This window comes from Bombina bombina, chromosome 4 (genome assembly GCF_027579735.1).
Source record: "Bombina bombina isolate aBomBom1 chromosome 4, aBomBom1.pri, whole genome shotgun sequence".
In the NCBI taxonomy this organism is placed as follows: domain Eukaryota; kingdom Metazoa; phylum Chordata; class Amphibia; order Anura; family Bombinatoridae; genus Bombina; species Bombina bombina.
The window spans coordinates 310,431,311-310,458,512 of NC_069502.1; the positions used below are offsets into that span (position 1 = coordinate 310,431,311).

The following is a 27,202-nucleotide window of genomic DNA, read 5'->3' on the forward strand; positions in this document are numbered from 1 at the left end:
CAACTTAAAGTTAAAAATCTACACAGTGGGAATGAAAAAATGAAAAGATTGTGGATAAAAGTCTTTTGTTAAAAAAGAGTAATAAAGTCTTTTTTATCAAAAGACTTTTATCCACGACCTTAAATTAAACTAATAACCCCTAAACCTAATACACCCTAAATTAAAATTACAATATAACTAATTTATGTAACAATAAACTACCAATAGCCCTTAAAAGGGCCTTTTGTAGGGCATTGCCCTAAGTTAAACAGCTCTTTTACGTTAAAAAATTACAAAATACCCCTAACAGTAAACCCCCCCCCCCCACAACCAACCACCCAAAATAAAAAATAACTAAGTCTAACCCCAAAATAGGTACTCACCATTTCTGAAGTACGGTGATGAAGGTCTTCTTCCAGGCGGCTCCATCTTCATCCAGCGCGGGGACATCTATCTTCATCAGGAACAAAGGCGGCACGGAGCGGAGGTGGTTGCGGAGCAGGACCGACGGCCGCAGACCCATCCAGCGTGGAGGATTCTCTTCATGCGATCGTCGTCGCACACTGAAGATTGAATGCAAGGTACCGTTTTATATTTGGGGTACCTTGCATTCCTATTAGCTGCAATTTTCAAATCAGCCAATAGGATGAGAGCTACTTGAATCCTATTGGGGGTGTTTTTATTTAGTATGGCTTTTTTGATTTTATAGGGGTATTAGATAAGGTTTATTTTTAATAATTTGGATAATTTCGTTTATTTATTTTTGTAATCTTTTTTATTTTTTGTATTTTTTTTTATAGTGTTAGGATTATTTAATTTAGTAAATTAGGGCCTAGATTGGAGTTTGGCGGTAGCCGTGAAAACCAGCGTTAGAGGCTCCTAACGCTGGTTTTAGGCTAACTCCGGTATTTGGAGTCACTCAAAATAGGGTCTAACGCTCACTTTTCAGCAGCGACTTTTCCATACCGCAGATCCCCTTACGTCAATTGCGTATCCTATCTTTTCAATGGGATCTTTCTAACTCCGGTATTTAGAGTAGTGTCTGAAGTGAGCGTTAGAAATCTAACGACAAAACTCCAGCCGCAGGAAAAAAGTCAGTAGTTAAGAGCTTTCTGGGCTAACGCCGGTTCATAAAGCTCTTAACTACTGTACTCTAAAGTACACTAACACCCATAAACTACCTATGTACCCCTAAACTGAGGCCCCCACACATCGCCGCCACTCGATTAAATTTTTTAACCCCTAATCTGCCGACCGCCCCCTACATTATCCTTATGTACCCCTAATCTGCTGCCCCTAACACCGCCGACCCCTGTATTATATTTATTAACCCCTAATCTGCCCCCCACAAAGTCGCCTCCACCTGCCTACACTTATTAACCCCTAATCTGCCGAGCGGACTGCACCGCTACTATAATAAAGTTATTAACTCCTAATCCGCCTCACTAACCCTATAATAAATAGTATTAACCCCTAATCTGCCCTCCCTAACATCGCCAACACCTAACTTCAATTATTAACCCCTAATCTGCCAACCGGAGCTCACCGCTATTCTAATAAATGTATTAACCCCTAAAGCTAAGTCTAACCCTAACACTAACAAACCCCTAAATTAAATATAATTTTAATCTAACGAAATTAATTAACTCTTATTAAATAAATTATTCCTATTTAAAGCTAAATACTTACCTGTAGAATAAACCCTAATATAGCTACAATATAACGAATAATTACATTGTAGCTATTTTAGGATTAATATTTATTTTACAGGCAACTTTGTCATTATTTTAACCAGGTACAATAGCTATTAAATAGTTAAGAACTATTTAATAGTTACCTAGTTAAAATAATAACAAAATTACCTGTAAAATAAATCCTAACCTAAATTACAATTAAACCTAACACTACACTATCAATACATTAATTAAATAAAATACCTATAATTATCTACAATTAAACCTACCACTACACTATCAATAAATTAATTAAATAAAATACCTATAATTATCTACAATTAAACCTATCACTACAATATCAATAAATAAATTAAATACAATACCTACAAATAACTACAATGAAATAAACTATCTAAAGTACAAAAAATAAAAAAGAACTAAGTTACAAAAAATAAAAAAATATTTACAAACATAAGAAAAATATTACAACAATTTTAAACTAATTACACCTACTCTAAGCCCCCTAATAAAATAACAAAGACCACCAAAATAACAAAATGCCCTACCCTATTCTAAATTACTACATTTCAAAGCGCTTTTACCTTACCAGCCCTGAACAGGGCCCTTTGCGAGGGGAATGCCCCAAGAAATTCAGCTCTTTTGCCTGTAAAAAAACACATAAAATACCCCCCCAACATTACAACCCACCACCCACATACCCCTAATCTAACCCAAACCCCCCTTAAATAAACCTAACACTAAGCCCCTGAAGATCTTCCTACCTTGTCTTCACCCTACCAAGTTCACCGATCCGTCCTGAAGAGCTCCTCCGATGTCCTGATCCAAGCCCAAGCGGGGGGCTGAAGAGGTCCATGATCCGGCTGAAGTCTTCATCCAAGCGGGAGCTGAAGAGGTCCATGATCCGGATGAAGTCTTCTATCAACGGCATCTTCAATCTTCTTTCTTCCCGATCCATCTTGCAGACCTCCGACGCGGAACATCCTCTTCTCCCGACGCCTACTAGCCGAATGACGGTTCCTTTAAGGGACGTCATCCAAGATGGCGTCCATTGAATTCCGATTGGCTGATAGGATTCTATCAGCCAATCGGAATTAAGGTAGGAATATTCTGATTGGCTGATTCCATCAGCCAATCAGAATCAAGATCAATCCGATTGGCTGATCCAATCAGCCAATCAGATTGAGCTCGCATTCTATTGGCTGATCGGAACAGCCAATAGAATGCAAGCTCAATCTGATTGGCTGATCGAATCAGCCAATCGGATTGAACTTGATTCTGATTGGCTGATGGAATCAGCCAATCAGAATATTCCTACCTTAATTCCGATTGGCTGATAGAATCCTATCAGCCAATCGGAATTCGAGGGACGCCATCTTGGATGACGTCCCTTAAAGGAACCGTCATTCGGCTAGTAGGCGTTGGGAGAAGAGGATGTTCCGCATCGGAGGTCTGCAAGATGGATCCGGAAGAAAGAAGATTGAAGATACCGTTGATAGAAGACTTCATCCGGATCATGGACCTCTTCAGCTCCCGCTTGGATGAAGACTTCAGCCGGATCATGGACCTCTTCAGCCCCCCGCTTGGGCTTGGATCAGGACATCGGAGGAGCTCTTCAGGACGGATCGGTGAACCTGGTAGGATGAAGACAAGGTAGGAAGATCTTCAGGGGCTTAGTGTTAGGTTTATTTAAGGGGGTTTGGGTTAGATTAGGGGTATGTGGGTGGTGGGTTGTAATGTTGGGGGGGAGGGTATTGTATGTTTTTTTTTACAGGCAAAAGAGCTGAATTTCTTGGGGCATGCCCCGCAAAGGGCCCTGTTCAGGGCTGGTAAGGTAAAAGAGCTTTGAAATGTAGTAATTTAGAATAGGGTAGGGCATTTTGTTATTTTGGGGGTCTTTGTTATTTTATTAGGGGGCTTAGAGTAGGTGTAATTAGTTTATAATTGTTGTAATATTTTTCTTATGTTTGTAAATATTTTTTTATTTTTTGTAACTTAGTTCTTTTTTATTTTTTGTACTTTAGATAGTTTATTTCATTGTAGTTATTTGTAGGTATTGTATTTAATTTATTTATTGATAGTGTAGTGGTAGGTTTAATTGTAGATAATTATAGGTATTTTATTTAATTAATTTATTGATAGTGTAGTGTTAGGTTTAATTGTAACTTAGGTTAGGATTTATTTTACAGGTAATTTTGTTATTATTTTAACTAGGTAACTATTAAATAGTTCTTAACTATTTAATAGCTATTGTACCTGGTTAAAATAATTACAAAGTTGCCTGTAAAATAAATATTAATCCTAAAATAGCTACAATGTAATTATAATTTATATTGTAGCTATATTAGGATTTATTTTACAGGTAAGTATTTAGCTTTAAATAGGAATAATTTATTTAATAAGAGTTAATTAATTTCGTTAGATTAAAATTATATTTAATTTAGGGGGGTGTTAGTGTTAGGGTTAGACTTAGCTTTAGGGGTTAATACATTTATTATAGTAGTGGTGCGCTCCTGTCGGCAGATTAGGGGTTAATGTTTGAAGTTAGGTGTCGGCGATGTTAGGGAGGGCAGATTAGGGGTTAATACTATTTATTATAGGGTTAGTGATGCGGATTAGAGGTTAATAACTTTATTATAGTAGCGCTCAGGTCCGCTCGGCAGATTAGGGGTTAATAAGTGTAGGCAGGTGGAGGCGACGTTGAGGGGGGCAGATTAGGGGTTAATAAATATAATATAGGGGTCGGCGGTGTTAGTGGCAGCAGATTAGGGGTACATAAGGATAATGTAAGTAGCGGCGGTTTACGGAGCGGCAGATTAGGGGTTAAAAATAATATGCAGGGGTCAGCAATAGCGGGGTCGGCAGATTAGGGGTTAATAAATGTAAGGCTAGGGGTGTTTAGACTCGGGGTACATGTTAGGGTGTTAGGTGCAGACGTAGGAAGTGTTTCCCCATAGGAAACAATGGAGCTGCGTTAGGAGCTGAACGCGGCTTTTTTGCAGGTGTTAGGTTTTTTTCCAGCTCAAACAGCCCCATTGTTTCCTATGGGGGAATCGTGCACGAGCACGTTTTTGAGGCTGGCCGCTTGCGTAAGCAACTCTGGTATCGAGAGTTGAAGCTGCGTTAAAAATGCTCTACGCTCCTTTTTTGGAGCCTAACGCAGCCTTTTTGTGGACTCTCAATACCAGAGTTATTTTTATGGTGCAGCCAGAAAAAAGCCGGCGTTAGCTACGCGGGTCGTTACCGACAAAACTCTAAATCTAGGCCTAGGTTTTTTATTTTTAGTTTATTTTAATTATTTTAGTTAGTTTTTTTTATAGTTTAAGCTTAGGTTTCTTTTTATTTCACAGGTAAGTTTTCATTTATTTTAACAATAGTTATATTGTAAATTTAATTTAAAGTTAGGGGATGTTAGGTTTAGGGGTTAATAGTTTCATTTAGTCTGTCTCAATGTGGGAGCCAGTGCTTTAGGGGTTAATAGTTTAATTTAGTGTCTTGCAATGTGGGCGGGGGGGTAGCGGTTTAGGGGTAAATAGATTTATTTTAGTAGTAGTTATGTGGGGTTCGGTGGTTTAGGGGGTCAATACTTTAATTTAGTGTTGGTGATGTGGGTGGGCGGCGGATTAGGGGTTAATAGGTTTTATATAGTATTTGCAATGAGGGGGATGGTGGTTTAGGGGTTAATAAATAGTTTATGGTACTTTGTAACAATTTTGTTACAAGTTTTGTGAAACATCCATAACCACTGGTTTTTTACCGCGGAATGTATTGTGGCGGTATAAGCTATAAAGCTAACGGAATAGCCTTACCGCTCAACCTGTAATACAGTAGGCCTGAAAATGCAACACTCAAAAGCCATTTTTTGTGTGCAGAATGAAGAGTTGCAGTACTGGCTAAAACGCTTGCAGTATAGCCGTACCGCCGGGACTTGTAATACGGGTGACCTGCCATTATGCAAACAAAGGCCAATTTTTCAGCGGTATAGCCGTACTGCAAAACTTGTAATTTAGGTGTCTGTATTTATTATTTTTATAATGGATTTTGTCATAAAATATCTTTTTAATGTTAATTTTCTTACAAAGTGTTTAATATGTATATGAGTCTTGAATTCATTCATTTTTATAGTGGTATCAAAAGATAGTCTTAATTGTAAAATTCTATTTTACTCTTGTGTTAAGGTTTTCTTACTTAAATTTAAGATACCTGCTTTCTTTATCTTTATTTCTTTTTGGTTGGATTTTTGTTTCCGCCCCCCTCCTCTATAAGTTCTAATCTATCCAAATGTTCATGTGATGGATCCCGGATACCCCGACTGAGTATCTCCGCCAAATGGGCCTGCTTCCACCCTGGAACCTGTAGCTGTATAGCGGGAAACTGATTATAGAAAGTAGCCCACCCTAATAACCAGACGAGACCAGATTTAAGGTTAAACACGAACAGACTTTATTGGGAACAACACACAGCTTATATTCACAATTGCCATCTGTAAGAGCCTTATCTAATCAAGAGTTCACCGCCCCTCCAGACAGGCTGGCACCTCCATAGGGCCATAGGAGTATAGAGATCCCCACAACAGCTAGGTCGTAGTTCTGGGCTGATCCAGAGGCAGCGGCAGCTATTCCATTGGAGAGCTCCGGGCCCCTAGATGTCATAGTCCAAAAAGTGACTTGATCCATGGCTGGGGACCGTCCTTTCCAAGTGCAAAAGTAACAAAAGCTCCCATTACATTTCTCCCACTGGTATGGACCTGAATTAGTTGATCGGGTCCAGCCCCAAACTCTCCTCCATTTTTGTTGTTGGCCACTGCCACTGGGGGGGGGGGGGGTGAGGATGCTGACCTCCTCTTTATGGAACATGCTAAGTTGCTGGAGCGAGAGGTCGGCTACCTTCTCTCCCTGGAACTATCTCTGCCACTATGGAGAGAGGTAGGCTACCTCCTCTCCCTGGAAACCATTTTGCCGCTGGGGAGAGAGGTCAGCTACCTCCTCTCCCTGGAACTGGCTGTGCCGCTGGGGAGAGAGATAGGCTACCTCCTCTCCCTGAAACCGGCTCTGATGCTGTGGAGAGAGATCGACTATCTCCCCACCCTGGAAATGGCTTTGCCACTGTGGAGAGAGGTCGGCTACCTCCTCTCCCTGGAAATAGCTCTGCTGCTGGGGAGAGAGATTGACTATATCCTCTCCCTTTAAATGGCTATGCCGCGGGGGAGAGAGGTCGGCTACCTCCTCTCCCTGGAACTGGCTGTGCCGCTGGGGAGAGAGATAGGCTACCTCCTCTCCCTGAAACCGGCTCTGATGCTGTGGAGAGAGATCAGCTATCTCCCCACCCTGGAAATGGCTCTGCCACTGTGGAGAGAGGTCGGCTACCTCCTCTCCCTGGAAATAGCTCTGCTGCTGGGGAGAAAGATTGGCTATATCCTCTCCCTGAACTGGCTCTGCCACTGGGGAGAGAGATTGGCTATCCCTACTCCCTGGAAATCACTCTGCCGCTGGGGAGAGAGATCTGCTATCTCCTCTCCCTGGAAATGGCTCAGCTGCTGGGGAGAGAGATTGACTATCTCCTCTCCCTGGAAATGGCTATGAGGCTGTTGGAGAGAGGTCGGCTACCTCCTCTCTCTGGAAATGGCTCTGCCACTGGGGATAGAGATTGGCTATATCCTCTCCATGAACTGGCTATGCCACTGGGGAGAGAGATTGGCTATCCCCACTCCCTGGAAATCACTCTGTCACTGGGGAGATAGATTGGCTATCTCCTCTCCCTGGAAATGGATCTGCGGCTTGGGAGAGAGATCGACTATCTCCTCTCCCTGGAAATGGCTATGTCACTGTAGAGAGAGGTTGGCTACCTCCTCTCCCTGGAAATGGCTCTGCCGCTGGGGAGAGAGATCAGCTATATCCTCTCCCTGGAAATGGCTCTGCCACTGGGGAGAGAGATTGACTATATCCTCTCCCTGTAAATGGCTATGCTGCTGTAGAGAGAGTTCGGCTACCTCCTCTCTCTGGAAATGGCTCTGCCACTGGAGAGAGAGATTGGCTATCTCCTCTCCCTGGAACACGCTAAGCTGCTGGGGTGAGAGGTTGGCTACCTTCTCTCCCTGAAACTGTCTCTACTGCTGTGGAAAGAGTTTGGCTACCTCCTCTCCCTGGAAACCTTTCTGCTACTGGAAATGGCTGTGCCGCTGGGGAGAGAGATAGGCTACCTCTTCTCCCTTGAACCGGCTCTGACACTGGGGAGAGAGATCAGCTATCTCTCCACCCTGGAAATGGCTCTGCCACTGGGTAGAGATAATGGCTATCCCTACTCCCTGGAAATCACTCTGCCTATGGTGAGAGAGATTGGCTATTTCCTCTCCCTGGAAATGGCTCTGCCGCTGGGGAGATGAGTCTATGAGTAAGCGCCTGTTGTGGCGTGAAACATGTTAGACTGTCTGTTACCTCTACTGCCTTGTCTGCATGTATTCTTTTAAATTGCTCTAATAAAGTGTTACTGATTTTAAACACTTTGCGGTTTGCAGAGTGCCTGCCTATTTTTGTTTTTGCTACTATTTTCGGCTTGATCCGCCGTTACGGCTACGGCACTCCAGGAGGTCAGGAGTTTAACGCCCACACAGATTCTGGGGTTTCCGGGTCAGGAGCCGCTTGCCAAGGTTGCGGTAATCTCTACACAGATCGGCTATCTCCTAAAAATGGCTATGCCACTGTGGAGAGAAGTCAACTATCTCCTCTCCCTGGAAATGGCTCTGCAGTTAGGGAGAGAGATTGGATCCCTGGAACACGCTAAGCTGCTGGGGCGAGAGGTTGGCTACCTTCTATCCCTGGAACTGTCTCTGCCTCTGTGTAAAGAGGTTGGCTACCTCCTCTCCCTGTAAACCTTCTGCTACAGGGGAGAGAGGTCAGCTACCTTCTCTTCCTGGAACTGGTTCTGTCGCTGGGGAGAGAGATTGGCTATCTCCCCTCCCTGGAAATTCCTCTGCCACTGTGGAGATGTGAGGGTGCCAGGAATCAATCAAGAAATGCAAAAATAATCACACCTTTACTAATAGCAAACAATAATAAAAAAGTCCACAAGTCAAATAACAAGCCAGAAGTCAAAACAGAGTTGGTAGTCAGACGAGCCGAGTCAGTAGCCAAAGCGAACAGTCAGACTAGCCGAGTCAGGAGCCAAAGCGAGTAGTCAGACGAGCCGGAATCAGGAACAAGGAGAACAGCAGAGTCAGGAACAAGCCAGGGATCAGGAACCAGGAGGGAAATCAGACAGCCAGGTAATACACAGGAACTCTGATAAACAGGTTTGAGACAACGCAAGGGCAAAGCATACTGAACAGAGGCCCTTTAAATAATAAGTGATGACATCACAACCTGACTGCAACCTGTCTCACATGGATGATGTACACCAATCTGGCCATAAAAGGGCATGCAAGAAATGAATAGCATCACACACTATGCACCAGAGTCAGCAAGAGAGGTAAGAAAAATGGCTGCCAGCAGCACATGACAAACAAAGCAGGGAAAAAACCCTTACAGTACTCTGCCCTCAACGACTTCTCCCCCTTGGGATGACAAAAGGCTTATTGGGGAAACGGGCATGGAAGGCACGGAGGAGGGCGGGAGCATGAACATCAGAGGAGAGAACCCATGAATGCTCCTCTGGACCATAACCCCTCCAGTGAACCAAATACTGTACGCGGCCCCTGGACATACGAGAGTCAATAATGCTGCTGACCTCATATTCTTCATTATTATCAACAAAGATAGAATGGGGATGAGGCAACACAGTGGTAAACCGATTACAAACCAAAGGTTTCAAGAGGGAGACATGAAAAACATTGGAGATGCGCATTGCAGGAGGAAGGTCAAGAGCGTAGGCCACAGGATTGACCCGTCGGAGTATTTGAAAAGGACCAACATAACGGGGAGCCAGTTTATTGGAAGGCACACAAAGGTTCAAGTTGTGGGAGGACAGCCAAACCCTGTCACCAACCTGGTAGGAAGGCGCGAGCAGACGCCTACAATCAGCCTGGCACTTTTGGCGCTGCATAGAACGATGAAGGCAATCCTGAATCTGCACCCACGTGGGATGGAGTTGCTGGAGATGTTCCTCCAAAGCCGGAATACCCTGAGGCATAAATAAATTGGGCAACAAGGATGGTTGAAACCCATAATTCGCCATGAATGGGGATAACTTGGAGGAATCATTAATAGCACTATTGCAAGCAAACTCTGCCCAAGGTAACAGTTCAGACCAATTATTGTAGTGATCTGAGACATAGCAATAGAGGAACTGTTCCAGAGCTTGATTAGACCATTCCGCAGCCCCATTGGATTGAGGGTGATATGCCAAGGAGAAGGAAAGCTGGATCCCCATTTGAGCACAAAAGGAATTCCAAAATCTGGAGACAAACTGGCTACCCCGGTCCCACACTATCTCCTTGGGTAATCCATGTAAACGGAAGACCTCCCAGGCAAAAATTGAAGCAAGCTCCTGAGCGGTAGGCAGCTTCTTCAAGGGAATGCAATGTGACATTTTAAAAAAACGGTCAACCACCATAAGGATAACAGTATTGCCATTGGAAACAGGGAGCTTGACAATGAAGTCCATGGAAAGATGTGTCCAAGGACGCTCACCATTAGCAATAGGTTGACCAGCGGCTTTAGAATAGTGGTACGTTTGCAAAAGTTTAGTTTGAAGATTCTCCGGTACAAAACACTTACCACTAGGTTTCTCAGGAGGTGCATTGGTTTGTGCAGCCAGGATCTCCTCCCCCAAGGGAGAAGTCAAATTAGTAGATATAGCAGCCAAAATATGGTCAGGCGGTATAACTGGAGTAGGTACAGACTCCTCCTTGGACAGAGGTGAAAATTGTCGAATTGTTGTAACATTCTTACTACCAGGTAGGTAGGAGACCACATAATCAAACCGAGACAAAATTAGCGCCCATCTGGCCTGTCGAGGTGACAAGGGCTTCATTGTTCCAACCCACCTCTGCGGCAAACGTATGGAACTCAATGGCATACTGAGCAACAGATCTCGTACCTTGCTGAATGGACATGAGTCGTTTAGCAGCAGAGGAGGAGCGAGCTGGAACATAAAATACGCTTTGAAAGAAGGCCACAAATTCAGTGTAATTTGAAATCACAGGTTTATTAGTCTCCCATAAGGGATTAGCCCAGGCAAGAGCTGTGTCAAAGAGTAACAAGATGAGAAATCCCACCTTAGCTCTGTCAGAGGGAAACCCCTGAGGTAACATCTCAAAGTAAATGCCCACCTGGTTCAAAAACCCTCTGCACTGAATAGGATCACCTCCATATCGCTGAGGTAGAGGTGCAGAACCGAACATGCTCCTGGTAGGACTAGGTGCAGCAGCGGAAACAGGAGCAGCCATAACTTGCAGAACACTTTGGTCCAAATGTGCAGTGCGAGTCGGCAGGTTTTGCAGGGCTAGTGCAAATTGATCCAAGCAGTGATACTGTTCATCCATCCTGGAAATTATGGTATGTAAAGGTGGATTATTAGCACAATCAGGATTCATGGCCCTTGCGTAATTTCAGGGTGCCAGCAATCAGACTGAGATGAGAAGTGCAAAAATAATCACACCTTTATTAATAGCAAAAAATAATAAAAAAAGTCCACAGGTCAAATATCAAGCCAGGAGTCAAAACCAGAGCTGGTAGTCAGACGAGCCGAGTCAGGAGCTAATGTGAATAGTCAGACGAGCCGAGTCAGGAGCCAAAGCGAGTAGTCAGACAAGCCAGAATAAGGAACAAGGAGAACCACAGAGTCAGGAACAAGCTAGGGATCAGGAACCAGGAGGGATGTCAGAAAGCCAGGAAATACACAGGAACTCTCACAAACAGGTCTGAGACAACGCAAGTGCAAAGCATACTGAACAGAGGCCCTTTAAATAATAAGTGATGACATCACAATTCTGAGACTGCAACCTGTCTCAAATGGATGATGTACACCAGTCTGGCCATAAAAGGGCATGCAGGAAATGAGCAGCATCACACACTATACACCAGAGTCAGCAAGAGAGGTGAGTAAAATGGCTGCCAGCAGCACATGGCAAACAAAGCAGGGAAAAAACCCTGACAGGAGAAAGGTTGGCTACCTCCTCTCCCTTGAAATGCAGACATATAGCAGGTACTGGGCAGAGGCCAGCGACGCTCTGCCCTAAAGCCAACACTTCTGCTGGTATTGTGACAAAGTTTCAATCCAAACGCTCCATAGGCTGCTGCTGAATGGAATATAGGAGCTTTAACTTCCAGCTCCCATTCCTGGACACTTATAAAATCCAGATTGGCTTGCAGCCAGGGTACCCCTGAGAGATTCAACAGTCCCCCTCAGTACTCTCCAATTTCCTCCGGTCTCCACTTGGCCTCGCTCCCAAAGTCTGAGTCCTCTGTCAGCTTCTTACATAGCAATCCAGGGCCACCATCCTCCATCCATGGTTGTACTTGTATAGCATACCATCAGTGGGCTCTGTAGCCGTCATCCAGCATCATCTCAGTCTGGACCAGTCCATATAATTCAGATAGCCATTCCTCCTTGGGCTGCTCTCCCAGGAAAGGCACTCGGAAGGCCATCTGGAGCCAGTACCTTTCCTCAGCAGTGGAGAGGACCTTTCCTGCTCCTGTTGAAGAGCCTCCCTCCAGAGTTCCCGGCGGATAAAGTCCCTACACCCCAGCTCATCCTGTGCAGAACCAGAACCAGCCAGCTGGGCCAGCGCTTCTTGCATTCGCCATCTGAACACGGCTTCCATGGTTCCAGGCCACTGGGCACTTCTCCTCTATCAGCAGGACACTTCACGCAGTATACACAATTGCCATCTGATAAGAGCCTTATCTGATCAAGAGATCACCACCCCTAAAGACAGGCTGGCATGTCCATAGGGCCATAGGAGTATAGAGATCCCCACAACAGCTAGTTCATAGTTTCAGTGTGATCCGAAGGCAGTGGTGGCTTCCAGGATACCATTGGAGAGCTCCGTGCCCCTAGAAGTCACAGTCCAAAAAGCGACATGATCCTTGGCTGTGGACTGGAGCAGCAGCCTGGAAAAGGGTACGCAGGAACAGTCCGAGGTGGGTGGTGTCAAAAATTCCAGGTTCCAGAGTGAGCTCCCTCTGGGTAATCACCCTAACCCATGCCCATCAAAAGTACAACAAGTCCCCAGAAGAATGGAGCTTTGGGGCAAAGGGCTTCTGGAGCAACCTAACTCAAAGTTCAGTGGAGATCTCTAGTGATCCCAGCTGACGAGTAGTTCCAAAGAATAACGTTTTTGCTTTTAATGGTAGTTTATATTTACAAACCAGGGTATGAGTTTTTTACCAAGCTATACCAATCTATTCATGGGTAAATTAGTACAACAGTTAATCCAGGAGCATGGCTTAGGTGCAAACCTTGTACTCATCAAAAGATACATAGATTATATTATAATCATTTGGAAAAGAAGTGAAGAACATCTAATATGCTTCTTTGAAGAAAAAATTATATAAATTTAAAATTCATATACACTAAAAGTAAAGAAATTATATTTTTTTTAGATTTAGATATTTATATAGATGAAGGTGGGTTAAATAACAAAAATTACTTTAAGACTGTAGATGCAAACAATTATGTGCATGCTAATAGTCGTCATCTAGATCCGTGGATATGAAATATCCCAAAAGAAAAATTTCTCAGAGCTAGGAGGAATTGTTCTAAATTTATAGATTATGACACCCAAATTGAAATATTAAAGAACAGATTCCTAGAAAAAGGCTACGACTCCGAGAAAATACGAGTAACAATAACAGAAGTTAGAAAAATAGAGAGAAAATAAATCCTTACACAAAAGATCCCAAGTCTGACTAATAAAGAAAGGGAAACTATAAAAATTCCATTTGTCACTAACTACAGCTGTCAACACAAAAAAACAAATATTAAACAAAAGCATTGATACCTCATAAAATCAGATCCTATTATAGGTAATCTCACAACAGATAAACCAACAGTAATTTACAGAAAAGCAAGAAATATGAAAAATATTCTATCTCCAAGTGATTTTAAGAAAAAAACAGAGAAGTAGATCTTCTAGGGAATGAATTGTATGATTTTTCCCATGCTATAGTTTCATGGCATGTGAACACAGTATTAAAATAAGGTGTTATACATCCACAAATACACCAAAAACATACAAATTTCATTATACCATTAGGTGCACTGACAAAGGGGTTATTTACTTAATTCAATGTACCTGCAAAAAGCAATATTTAGGTGAGACCACAAGAACCTTTAGAACAAGAATAAGAGAACACCTTAATAATATAGAAAAAGGAGACTAAGACAGTAGATTATACGAACATTTTAGAACTGTTCATAATAATAGGACAAAAGATTTGAGCAATTAGGGTATTTGTAAAGTATAGAAAAAATTGTGAGGGGGGGAGATTGAGAAATTACTGCTGCGAAAAGAAGCAGAAATGATATATGAAATGAGAACCCTATTTCTGCTAGGTCTTAACTCTGAATTGGATCTGAATCCATTTGTCCTAGAGTGATAGGTAAGTCAGCCAACTTAACGGCTAGATTACGAGTTCTGCGTTAGGCTTAAAAAGCAGCGTTGAGAGGTCCCAAAGCAGAAACATAAAACTCTTAACTAAAGTGCTAAAAAGTACACAAACAAAATAAATGTGTTCAGAGCTCCTCAAATGGGCTAGGTGTTGTACAATGCGTAGAGTGTGTATTTAGAAATATTTTAATTGTAAATCTAGTACACAAGTGTAAAACATGCCACGGTGGGTACAGTGGTAATAAATGACAATAAAAACAATAGGATGTGGATCCACTCTTGTACAAATTAAATATTGAATATATCTATATAAAAACACTGAATATAAAATGATGCAGAGGCAATAATAATAGTAGCCCCAATAAAAATATGAGAAAGTTAAAATTTCAAACAATGTCTGAAAGAAATCAATCCAATGTGTGGATTAAAAAATGCAGTAAATCAAATGAATGGATTGCTGATATTGACTAGGAGGAGGATACCATAAGAGATATTGTGTACCAGTGTTGGTGGTGATAATGTGTATAAAAATCTTGGATGACGTCTCTTAAAGGAACCTTCATTCAGTCGTCGGCCGTGGACAGAAGAGGATGCTCCGCGTCGGATGTCTTCAAGATGGACCCACTCCGCTCCGGAAGGATGAAGATAGAAGATGCCGCCTGGATGAAGCCTTCTGCCGTCTGGAGGACCTCTTCTGCCCTGATCGGATGAAGACTTCTGCCCCTCTGGAGGACCACTTGTGCCCGGCTGGGTGAAGACGGCTCAAGGTAGGGTGATCTTCAGGGGGTTAGTGTTAGCTTTTTTTAAGGGGGGATTGGGTGGGTTGTAGAGTAGGGTTCGGTATTTTACCTATAAAATAAACCCTAAGCTAGCTACAATATAACTAATAGTTACATTGTAGCTAGCTTAGGATTTATATTCATTTTACAGGCAACTTTGTATTTATTTTAACTAGGTACAATAGTTATTAAATAGTTATTAACTAAATTACAGGAAAAAAAAAGAATTACAAGAATTTTAAACTAATTACACCTAATCTAATCCCCCTAATAAAATAAAAAAGCCCCCCAAAATAATAAAATTCCCTACCCTTTACTAAATTACAAATAGCCCTTTACTAAATTACAAATAGCCCTTAAAAGGGCCTTTTGCAGGGCATTGCCCCAAAGTAATCAGCTCTTTCACCTGTAAAAAAAATACAATACCCCGCCAACATTAAAACCCACCACCCACACACCCAACCCTACTCTAAAACCCACGCAATCCCCCCTTAAAAAAACCTAACACTACCCCCCTGAAGATCTCCATACCTTGAGCCGTCTTCACCCAGCCGGGCACAAGTGGCCCTCCAGAGGGGCAGAAGTCTTCATCCGATCCAGGCAGAAGAGGTCCTCCAAGCGGCAGAAGTCTTCATCCAGGCGGCATCTTCTATCTTCATCCATCCAGAGCGGATCCATCTTCAATCCAGCCGACGCGGAGCCATCCTCTTCCATCGACGTCCTAACGAAGAATGAAGGTTCCTTTAAATGACGTCATCCAAGATGGCATCCCTTGAATTCCGATTGGCTGATAGGATTCTATCAGCCAATCAGAATTAAGGTAGGAAAAATCCTATTGGCTGATTGGATCAGCCAATAGGATTGAAGTTCAATCCTATTGGCTGATTGGATCAGCCAATAGGATTGAGCTTGCATTCTATTGGCTGATTGACAAGACTTCTGCCCCTCTGGAGGTCCACTTGTGCCCGGCTGGGTGAAGACGGCTCAAGGTAGGGAGATCTTCAGGGGGGTAGTGTTATTTTTTTTTAAGAGGGGGGGGTTTTAGAGTAGGGTTGCGTGGTGTTTTTTTTTCGCAATTTAGTTTATTTAATTTAATTGTATTTAATTGTAGGTAGTTTAGTTAATTAGTTTAATTATAGTGTAGTATTAGGTGTAATTGTAACTTAGGTTAGGATTTATTTTACAGGTATATTTGTCTTTATTTTAACTAGGAAGTTATTAAACAGTTAAAAACTATTTAATAACTATTGTACCTAGTTAAAATAAATACAAAGTTGCTTGTAAAATAAATATAAATCCTAAGCTAGCTACAATGTAACTATTAGTTATATTGTAGCTATCTTAGGGTTTATTTTATAAGTATTTAGTTTTAAATAGGATTAATTTATTTAATGATGGTAAATTTATTTCATTTAATTTAAATTATATTTAAGTTAGAGGGGTGTTAGGGTTTGGGTTAGACTTAGGTTTAGGGGTTGATAAAATTTATAATAGTGGCGGCGACGTTGGCGGCAGCAGATTAGGGGTTAATAAATTTAATATAGCTGCGGCGATGTTGGGGGCAGATTAGGGGTTAGGTGTTGGCGATGTTGGGGGCAGCAGATTAAGGGTTCATAGGGATAATGTAGGTGGCGGTGGTGTCCGGAGCGGAAGATTAGGGGTTAAAAATATAATGTAGGTGTCAGCGATAGCGAGGGCGGCAGATTAGGGGTTAATAAGTGTAATATTAGGGGTGTTTAGACTAGGGGTTCATGTTAGGGTGTTAGGTGCAGACATAAAATTCATTTCCCCATAGGAAATAATAGGGCTACGTTAGAAGCTGGACACTGCTTTTTTTCAGCTGGCTCAGCTCCACTTTTTCCTATGGGGAAATCGTGCATGAGCACGTTTAGCCAGCTCACCGCTGACTTAAGCAACGCTGGTATTGAGGTGAGATGTGGAGCTAAATTTTGCTCTACGCTCACCTTTTTGCGGCTAACGCCAGGTTTAAAAAAGACCTGTAATACCAGCGTTGTCTTAAGGGAGCGGTGGGAAAAAAAGGCTTGTTAGCACCGCAAGCCTTTCTGACAAAAACTCGTAATCTAGCCGATAGAGTATAATCTAATTTATCTTAATCATTTGCACAATGTTATAAGTTGTGAGTAAAATACCACTTGTATTATTTAATCCCCCTTAAATTCTGTAGTAGGGAAACAACCAATCACTTATCAGTGGGAGTGTGTATATAAAACCACAATGGACATGAATTAACCATCTTGATAAAGCCGTGAAAATGGAGTAACCCGTTAATGGTGGGAGACCTTTCTTTATTATAAGAAGTCCATTAAACAGAACTCCTGATTGTCTAAACTGCAGTCACATGGTATGACGCTCCAATGGTGACAGACCAGGAAAAGTATTCAGTACACACCTGTCATACGGCTAGTGGACAACAGTTAAAAAAAAAAGTAAGTCGCCAGAAAGGACAAGCCGAGGATACAAGGTATTCAAAGTAGAGGTGTATAAATCTGATTTTTATTTACTGAACACACCGTTGTAGAGCACTGTTTAGAGACATATGGATATTCTGCATTATACCAACACCTTCTGAGTAGGAGGTTACCAGTTGTTTTTACACGGATTGTACAACATCCTTTTAAACTGAGACATAATACTACCTAAAGTTATACACACTACCCAATAAACACAAAGGATAAAACGTTAATCTTTTGTGGTGGTTGTTCGCCTGAAATGTTATCAGAATAATATTTTATATTGGTTTGTGACCAGTCACATTAGAAATATTTTAACAGAGTGTTATAATATAATATAATATAATCAATATTTTATCCTACTAAAATTTTTCTGCACATTGTGTATACAAATATTTATATCTACTTTGTATAGGAGCAAGAGTCCATATCTACACAACTCTCTATTTTTTCCCATAGGAATACTATATACTCTTTCTGTCTCATTTCATAAAGACTGGAATGTAATTGTTGTTTTATGAATTCTGGAATGAATTTTAAGTTCATAAAGCAGATCAAAAGCAGCTCATTTTTAAAACATGCTTTAACAAATCTAACCAATTGCCTTCCTTGGAAGATTCTTCTTTGCAGGCTTTACATCAGCCTCACACTTCTTACTGTTTCACCTTAGTACTTTTTAGTGCATCATTTTATTTTCTACTGCATTCACACTTTGGGTCTCATTCTCAAAAGCTTTTTGCTCAGATGAGCTCACCCAAAATAACCCTCCAGCATTGCAAGATCCCTAGCAAAGTTCTATAAAGGCACATTTAGTCTTCTCAGATGACAAAATGTTATTAACGAAACCTAAACTAAATACAAATATACTGATGAGTATTGCATCATTTTTGTCTTCTATATATTGCAACTGTCTGAACTTGAAAGACATTTTACACAGATAAGAACATTTTATTAACAAACTAGTAACTAAAAGCTACAAAATTATATTAACAAACTGGTATCTCAAACCTAAGAGCCAGCCTTTAGCAATACAAAATTTAAATGGCGAAATAAGAGGTGCAGTTTGGTAGTTTGGAATGTTGCCTAAGACAAACTCGGTAATCTACAGAATTTTATGTTATACATTGGGCCCCATTACATATGCGGCGTCGCCCACAAAAGCCGGCGACAATGGTTTTTACGCAATTTGGTATTACATATACAGCGTAGCATACAAGTTATGCATGTATATTTCACCCGTCGGCCGCATTTTTTACTCCCATAGACTAACATAGAACTGGTGCAGAATTCGGTATCCAATATACAGCGTAAAGACTTACACACGCAGAATTCAGAAAATCTACTCCATTCTCACCTCGCCACACATTGCAGGCGCAGCAACCCTTGCACTGACTAAAAAAGCAACGTAACTCTCTGGAAGTCTTAACAAACACATACATTTAAGCAGCATCTCAAATAGTTAAAGGGACAGTACAGTATAAAATGTATTAAATTTGCTTTTTTAAGGTTTATTTGTGTATTTGAAATAGCTGATTTAGTAGTGTTTTGAAGCCACAACCTAATCAAATGGATTGAGTTTGTATGTATAATCAGATCTCATTACTTTATCACATTGTGTACATAGACTTGCTTCTTTACTTTTTATTTGTTCTTAAACCAATCACCTTCACCAATACTTGGAGAGAACAATGGGAAATCAAAATTGTATTACCTTATCTCTTCTAGAACCCACTGGGAGTGTAATATATTGTATTGGCTGTGTTAACACAGCTTGGCCTTGAGGCCAAAATATATAAAGGGACAGTTAAGTCCGAAGAAAACCTTCATGTAATTTCAAACAACTTTCCAATTTAATTTTAACACCAATTTTGCTTTGTTCTCTTGGTATTCTTAGTTGAAAGATTAACCTAGGAAGGCTCATATGATAATTTTTAAGCCCTTGAAGGCCACCTCTCATCACATGCTTTTTCTTTTGCTTTTCACAACGGGGGAGAGCTAGTTCATGTAAACCATATAGATAACATTGTAATCACACACGTGGATTTTGGCAGACACTGCACTAATTGGATAAAATGAAATTCAATAGATAATTAATAAAATGTAATGTGATCAGGGGGATGTCAGAAGCTTAAAGGGACACTGAACCTAAATTGTTTCTTTTGTGATTCAGAAAGAGCATGCAATTTTAAGCAACTTTCTAATTTACTCCTATTATCAAATTGTCTTCATTCTCTTGGTTTCTTTATTTGAAATGCAAGAATGTAAGTTTAAATGCCGGCCCATTTTTGGTGAACAAACTGGGTTGTTCTTGCTGATTGGTGGATAAATTCACCCACCTAATAAACAAGTGCTTTCCATGGGTCTGAACCAAAAAATAGCTTAGATGTCCTTATTTATCAACAAAAGAAAGCAAGAGACCGAAGAAAAATTGATAATAGGTGTAAATTAGAAAGTTGCTTAAAATATCATGCTCTGTGGGTTCCGGTGGAGGAGGAGCAAGCAGGTGTAGCTGAGCTCCAATCTCCAGTCCCACAGCTGCTGGCGGTGTGTTCTTCGCGCCTCTCCACAGGATGGGAGTCTGCTAACAGGACAGTAATTGACACCACTCAAGGAACCCTTCAGCGGCACTACACCCCGCTGAGCAAACAAGCAAGTTGCGAACTACATACTATTAGTACTTTTACTTAAAAAAATCTAAGTACTCCACAATTTAGCTATTAAGGCTGTGAAGCCCGCAGTATACCGGCTCTCTATTTAAAATCTGGGAGAGAAAGAGGAGAAGAGACTGTATCTATTGCTGTATACTTAAAAACCTCTCATCTGCAAGCCCCGAGCTCCCTGGAGGCTTGTTCCGCTGCACCCGCTGCCTTGAATCCTCCCTGCCCACAGTCCCCGGCTCACCTGTGTCGGTCTGGGACCTTCTGCGGCAGCCCTGGGCCGGTCTGTGAAGAGCTGTTACTCCATTTTCCCTGCGGTCATTGCTGGATGCTAGCGATGCCCCCCCCCCTCTCCCACCGGTGTTGCGTGAGAGGGGTGCAGGGGGACCTTGAAGAGGCCCTATAAAGAGGAGACATACCGCAGATCGTGAACCGGCCTCTCGCTTGCTGACGGAGCCCCTCCTTCCTCCTCTCCCACCGTTGCTGCGTGAGAGGAGGGAAACTACGGATGCTGAGAGAGATCAGCAAGAGGAACTTCCTGGAGCTGCGGTAACTGGATGAATCTTCCGGCAGCCAATTCTGGAGAGGGACCGAGGACAACACGCTGGTGCAGGTGCGGGTGAGTCTGGGAGAACACTTCAGAGAAAAGGGTGCAGGGAGAGACTTTCCAGTTGTAGGCTCTTGCCGGATAAAGGGAGACGGGGAGAGAGCAAGGTGGCACATATCAGAAAGAAAATAAGCCGCAGGACTGAGGGGACAGTATAATTGAAAGATTCTTAAAAAGGAAAAAACGGGACTAACTATTGAACTGTGGATAGAAGTCAGGCTACAAGTCCTGCACAATTAGCCCAGAACTATATGTTACCAAGCCAGAAGGAAAACTACTTATTGAATAGAAAAACCCTGGCTATATGCTTATGTTTTGTTTTTGTTTTTTATTTTCTTTGCTCCCTCTTACTGTGTGCCCTTTTCTTCTTTGGTTCTTGATTTAACCCATTTGAGATAAGAGCTAGAAATCGAATTTAAAAAAGAAAGGAAAAGGAAAAAGAAAAAGGGAGGAATTAAGGCTATATAGCTCAATGCAAGTAGTTTTGAATAATTGCGGTTAAGGATTTAGATATCTATACTATATGTTGATTTACTAGATAAGATGACATTCTCTACTCTTCTTGAATTTAACTATGTTACTTTGAGCTAGAGAAATCTGTTTGGCCTTTTGACTGAACAAATCTTTAAGATGTCTTATTAATGAATACTTACTGGTTTATAAACTGAAAATTCTTAGAATCCTTTCTGTTTCTCAACAGAAACATAGTAGCGTGTTATATAATTGACACAAAATTGCCTACTGGGAAAGAGTTAAGTGTATTTATCATTTAATACTGTATTCTGTGCAGAGTGTAAAAGGTGCTAAAAAATAACAAGGGTAATTGTATATCTTGGGGTGATCAGTGAACTACTAACATAACCCTAAATTACCTAATTGGAAAGAGGCCATAAGTCTTGCACAACTAGCCCAGAATTATATGGTACCAAGCCAGAAGGAAAACTACCTATTGATTAGAAAAACCCTGGCTATATGCTGGTGTTTTTTTTTTTTTTGTTTTTTTTTGTTGTGCTCCTTCTTACTGTGTGCCCTTTCCTTCTTTGTTTCTTGATTTAATCCATTTCAGATAAGAGCTAGAAATTGAACTTAAAAAAAGGAAAGAAAGGAAAGGGAAGAGAAACTAAGGATATCTGGCTCAATGCAATTAATTTTGAATAATTGTGGTTAAAGATTTAGATATCTATATTATATGATGATTTACTAGATAAGATGACATTCTCTACTCTTCTTGAATTTAATCATGTTACTTTGAGTTAGAGAAACCTGTCTGGCCCTCTGACTGAACAAATCTCTAAGGTGCCTTAGTAACGTTAAGCAAATACTTATTGGTGCATAAACTGAAAATTCTTAGAATCCTTTCTGTCTCTCAACAGAAACATAGTAGCTTGTTATATAATTGACACAAAATTGTTTATTGAGAAAGAGTTAAGTGTATTTATCATTTAATATGGTACTCTGCGCAAACTGCAAAAGGTTCTAAAAAACAAGGATAATTGTATATCTTGGGGTGACCAGTGAATTACTAACATAATCCTAAATTACCTAATTGGAAAGAGCTGATTACTCCAAATATTCACAAGGCCAGGTGAGAATAGGAGGCTGACTTTCTGTCTTGAACACTCTCTAGGAATGTAAAAATAATCACTAAAGGCTAATCTGGCAACTTAAGTTATAGAAGTGAAGAGGGCAAAGTTGCAATTAAAGGAAAACTACCAGAGGCTTAACTACAAACTATTTTTCCTCAATAAATGAAAAACTAGCCCTATAGAAGGAAGATTAGCACAATAGCCTTGGAGTTCAATTAATTAAAGAGCATAAGGCCATACAATTTACACTAGAGAAAATTAGTAGGATCTCCCATAAAGGAGATAGCTGTCTGGCTTGATAAGAATTCCCACTGTCCTCCGCCGTGCCGAGGGGGGAAGAAGAAAAAACACTGCACTTTTTCCTTTTTCCCTTTTTATTTTTTCTCTCTCTGCCCATAAGCACAAACTATCACTCATCACTAAGATTAATTCTTTAACTGTCTTATCACCTCACACTTATAAACTCATCTGATTCACCTTTTCACTCACTCACTCACTCCCCTCTTTTCCCCTCCCCCCTTTTTTTTTTTTTTTTCATTCTCCTTTATCACTAATACACCACATAGTCTCACTAATCTCCACTTATACACATGGATAAATACCTTCACAATCACTCGAAAAATTCCCCCCCAGCGATGGCAGGAAGACAGAGAGATAAAAAAAACAAAGCAATTTATGAAACTTCAATAGAAGTACAGACACCTTGTACAAATCCATTCCCAGGCGAGTCACTAGACATCCAAACCATTGTTAGTAAGATCTCTGATGCCCTAGCTCCTAAATTTGAGGCTCTGAAAATAGAGATTAAGCAAGATATAGCATCTCTGACAAATGAGGTAAAACAATTCTCTCATAGACTCTCTGAAGCGGAGCAAAGGATTTCAGATTTAGAGGATACCAACATGACCTATAAAAATAACCTTGATATTTTAAATACAACAGTTTCCAAAATGCAGAGTAAAATAGAAGATCTGGAGAACAGATCTCGAAGGAATAATTTGAGGATCATTGGAGTCCCCGAGGAAAAACAATATGAGAATCTAGATAAACTACTTACAGAGACATTACCTAGATTACTGCAAATTCCAGATTCCTTCCCTAAGATAGTAATTGAAAGGGTCCATAGGATAGGCGCACCTTCACTAAATAAAGACAACTCGAGACCAAGGCCTATAATTGCTAAGGTTCTGAACTTTCAGCATAAAGTCGCAATTCTCCAAGCATTCCGTAAGCATCAACCTATTTTCCTAGGTGATGTAAAAATTCTTATTTTCCAGGACTACTCAGCAGAAGTAGCATCAAGAAGAAGGGAGATTGCCCCAATATGCTCGAGGTTCATAAACCAAGGCATACGCGCAACCTTACTCTATCCAGCAAAATTAAAAATACAGAGGGAGGGAAACACATTTTATTATGACTCAGCACAAGATGCAGTTAAATTTTTTGAGGAGATATTTCCCTCGGGTAAAGGCTAAAAGACAAGTACAACAATATAGTTAGGTTGATATCATAAGCACTGTACAATGATCAGAATACCAGAAAATCAAGAGAAGAGGGGAAGTTGGGGTAAACTCCCCCCAGCAGCTTGCTTGGAATGGGATAATGCTTTATGTTTAATTGTGATTTTGTGTTTTTCGTGGGGGGGGGGGGGGGTTTCTTTTGTTTTGGTGTTTTGTTTTGTTTTTGTTTTTGTTTTTTTCCTTTTCCCCCAATACTTCAATATTTTTTAAATTCATATGGCTATTGATAATAAATTTAAATTAATTTCCTGGAATATAGGAGGCCTTACCTCACCCATTAAACGAAAGGCAATATTAACTTTTCTGAGGAAGAATTATGCTGATTTGGCCTTCCTTCAAGAAACTCATTTAAAAGCTGAAGAGGTGCTTAAATTAAAAGCCTCTTGGGTTAAAGAGGTAATATTTTCTGCCTCCTCTAACAGAAAGAGCGGGGTGGCTATCCTCCTGGGGAAAAAACTCTGCTATGAGATCATACAGGTAGATACAGATCAAGAAGGAAGGTACATTATTGCAAAGATTAAAATTAATAAAATTCTCTTTACTTTGTGTAATGTTTATGCCCCAAACGTTTTTAACCCTTCCTTTTGGGACATTCTTCAAAACAGGCTTATGTTATGTGCAGCAGGCTACCTAGTTCTTGGTGGTGATTTTAATATGGCCCCAAAGCATCCTCTAGATAGACTCAGGCAAAGCTCCCACACTATAAAAACTAAAAGAGATAATCTGGAAACAAAGCTATTCAATAAAATTTCACATAATTTAAAGATTACTGACATATGGAGACTGAAAAATCCTGAAGCCAGAGATTTTACTTGCCACTCAAGGGCCCATAAATCGCTATCACGGATAGATCTGTTTTTGCTTGATGATAGGCTTTCTAGCTCTAACATAATTGCAGAAATCTTTCCAATCACTATTTCGGACCATGCGCCAATCTCTCTGCAGTTTCAGTTAAGCCCCACCTCTTTAAGAAATACGGGCTTTCGGTTTCCTCGCTATTTAGCCACAGATAACAAGTTCAAAAATTGGCTCATAGCCAAATATCGTGAATTTTCATTATTTAATCGTGAATACATTACTAAACCGGCTATCTTTTGGGAGTCAGCTAAGGCGGTCCTGCGAAGCGAAATTCTAGCGTACACTATAGCAAGGACAAAAAAACTTAAGGTAAGAGAAAAAGAACTACTGAAATCAGTTACAAATACTTATAATCATTATATACTACTGAAATCATCTGAGAACTGGAGGAAGTATACAACTGCATAGCGTGAAAGAGATTCATTCCTTCTCTACCAATCATCCCAGAAAGACCTAAACATGCAGGCAAAATTGTATCGCTTTGGGAGCAAAACTGGGAAGCTTCTTGCGAATTTGGTTAGTCGCGACAGGGCCTCTCCCTTAATAAGTTCACTTCGCCATGAAGGCAAAATTTATAAGACAGCCAAAGAAATCCTCGATATCTTTACTGAATATTTTAAATCCATATATGCACAAAAGATTTCTGATTTTAAACAAAGGGAGGAATTCTGGGGGGAAACGCATTTTCCAAAGTTAACTTCTCAAATACTGGAACAGATCTGTGCCCCGATAACAGAGATTGAAGTATCCGCTTCAATAAAGAAGCTCACTCTTAATAAAACCCCGGGACCAGATGCCCTTCCAAATGAATTTTATAAGATCCTAGTGCCAGAAATAATACCCCACTTAACTTCACTTTTTAACGATCTCTACATCAAAGGTAACACCCCCTCCCCTGATTTTGTGGCTTCATTCACTTCCCTTATTCTTAAACAGGGTAAAGATCCAGCTGAAAAAGAGTCTTACAGACCAATCGCGCTTCTCAACACGGATTACAAACTTTTGTCATCAATACTAGCATATAGGCTTCAATCTCATCTGCCTAGTATCATACACGAGGATCAAGCTGGTTTCCTGAAGAAACGCAACTCCTCAGCTAAAATAAGGGAAGTGTTTCTGGTAATAGACTATTTCAAATCAGGGGAGGGGCAGCGAGAGGTGGCTAGAGAGGGTACCCCTGACCTGGCAATTTTATCAATAGATGCAGGCAAGGCATTTGACTCGGTTCATCATGATCATATAGCATTTACCTTACAACAATTTGGATTGTCAGGTCATTTTCTGACTTTTTTTAATAATCTATATAAGAATGCTTATACAAAAATAATAGTTAATGGCTCCCTCACTCAGGCCATAAAATTAGAAAAAGGTGCGAGGCAGGGGTGCCCTCTCTCTCCGCTTCTCTTTGATCTAGCTATCGAACCTCTTGCTAATCAAATTCGTCAGCAAATTGAAGGGATCAAGATCAATAGAAAAGTCTTGCATACTGCACTTTACGCTGACGACGTATTAATATATATGTCAAATACACAAAGAAACATTCCAAAACTCCTCTCTATAATTGAAAAATTTGGATCTTTCTCAGGATACTCTGTCAATTCTTCAAAGTCAGAACTTCTTTGGATTAAACAAACCCAAAATTCACCTATATCTACCCCTTTTAAAATTGTTCAGGATTCTTTTAAATACTTAGGTATCTGGATATCGGCTAATCCGGACAATTGGTACTCATGGAATATACTTCCAGTGTTAGTTAGCGTTAAAGAAGCGCTAAAAAACTGGCAAAATCTCCCACTATCAATGTCGGGCCGCATAGCTTTGTACAAAATGTCTCTCCTCCCCAGAATTCTTTATGTCCTTCAGAATACTCCCTTGCTTCTTAAAACAAAAGATGTTACTTCATTTAATTCTGCCTTACGAGTATTTATCTGGCAGAAGAGAAGACCCAGAATCTCGTTAGCTAGATTAGCTGTACCGAGAGATCAGGGAGGACTTTCTCTACCGGATCTTCGTCTATATAATCAAGTATTTCTCGCACGAATCATGGTAGACTGGCTTTCTAACAGTAATTATATTACAAGCGGGGAACTAGAGAGTAACATGATACATCCCTACTCATAAGTAGCACTGACTCATTGTAATAGTAAAATAATCCCTATTGAAATAAAGAAGATGAGCTCCATCTATAATCCACTCTCCACTTGGAGAAAGATTGGCTTGGTTCTTCATATAAATACTGAAGTCTCAAGACATCTCCCAATATTGAATAATCCCCAGTTTGTAGCAGGCGTACAGTCAGCTGTATTCTCCAAATGGGCATCACTAGGCCTGGTAAGACTGGAACAAGTATTAGATTTCGAGAGGAGATGCATTAAGTCTTTTGATTCTCTCAAACAGGAGTTTGCTATTCCTAATAATAATTTCTTTGCATATTTGCAGGTGAGACATTTTGCTCTCAAGCAGATCACTGACTACGGATGGGAATGGTCTCTGGGAGACTTAGA

At 40.8% G+C, this 27,202-nt stretch overlaps 1 long non-coding RNA gene across 2 annotated transcripts in view; it reads right to left on the reverse strand.

The window, feature by feature from the left end:
- LOC128656231 (uncharacterized) overlaps positions 1–27,202 on the reverse strand; it is a 106,072-nt gene that overhangs the window by 47,260 nt on the left and 31,610 nt on the right. The gene's annotated exons all lie outside the window — the stretch shown is intronic.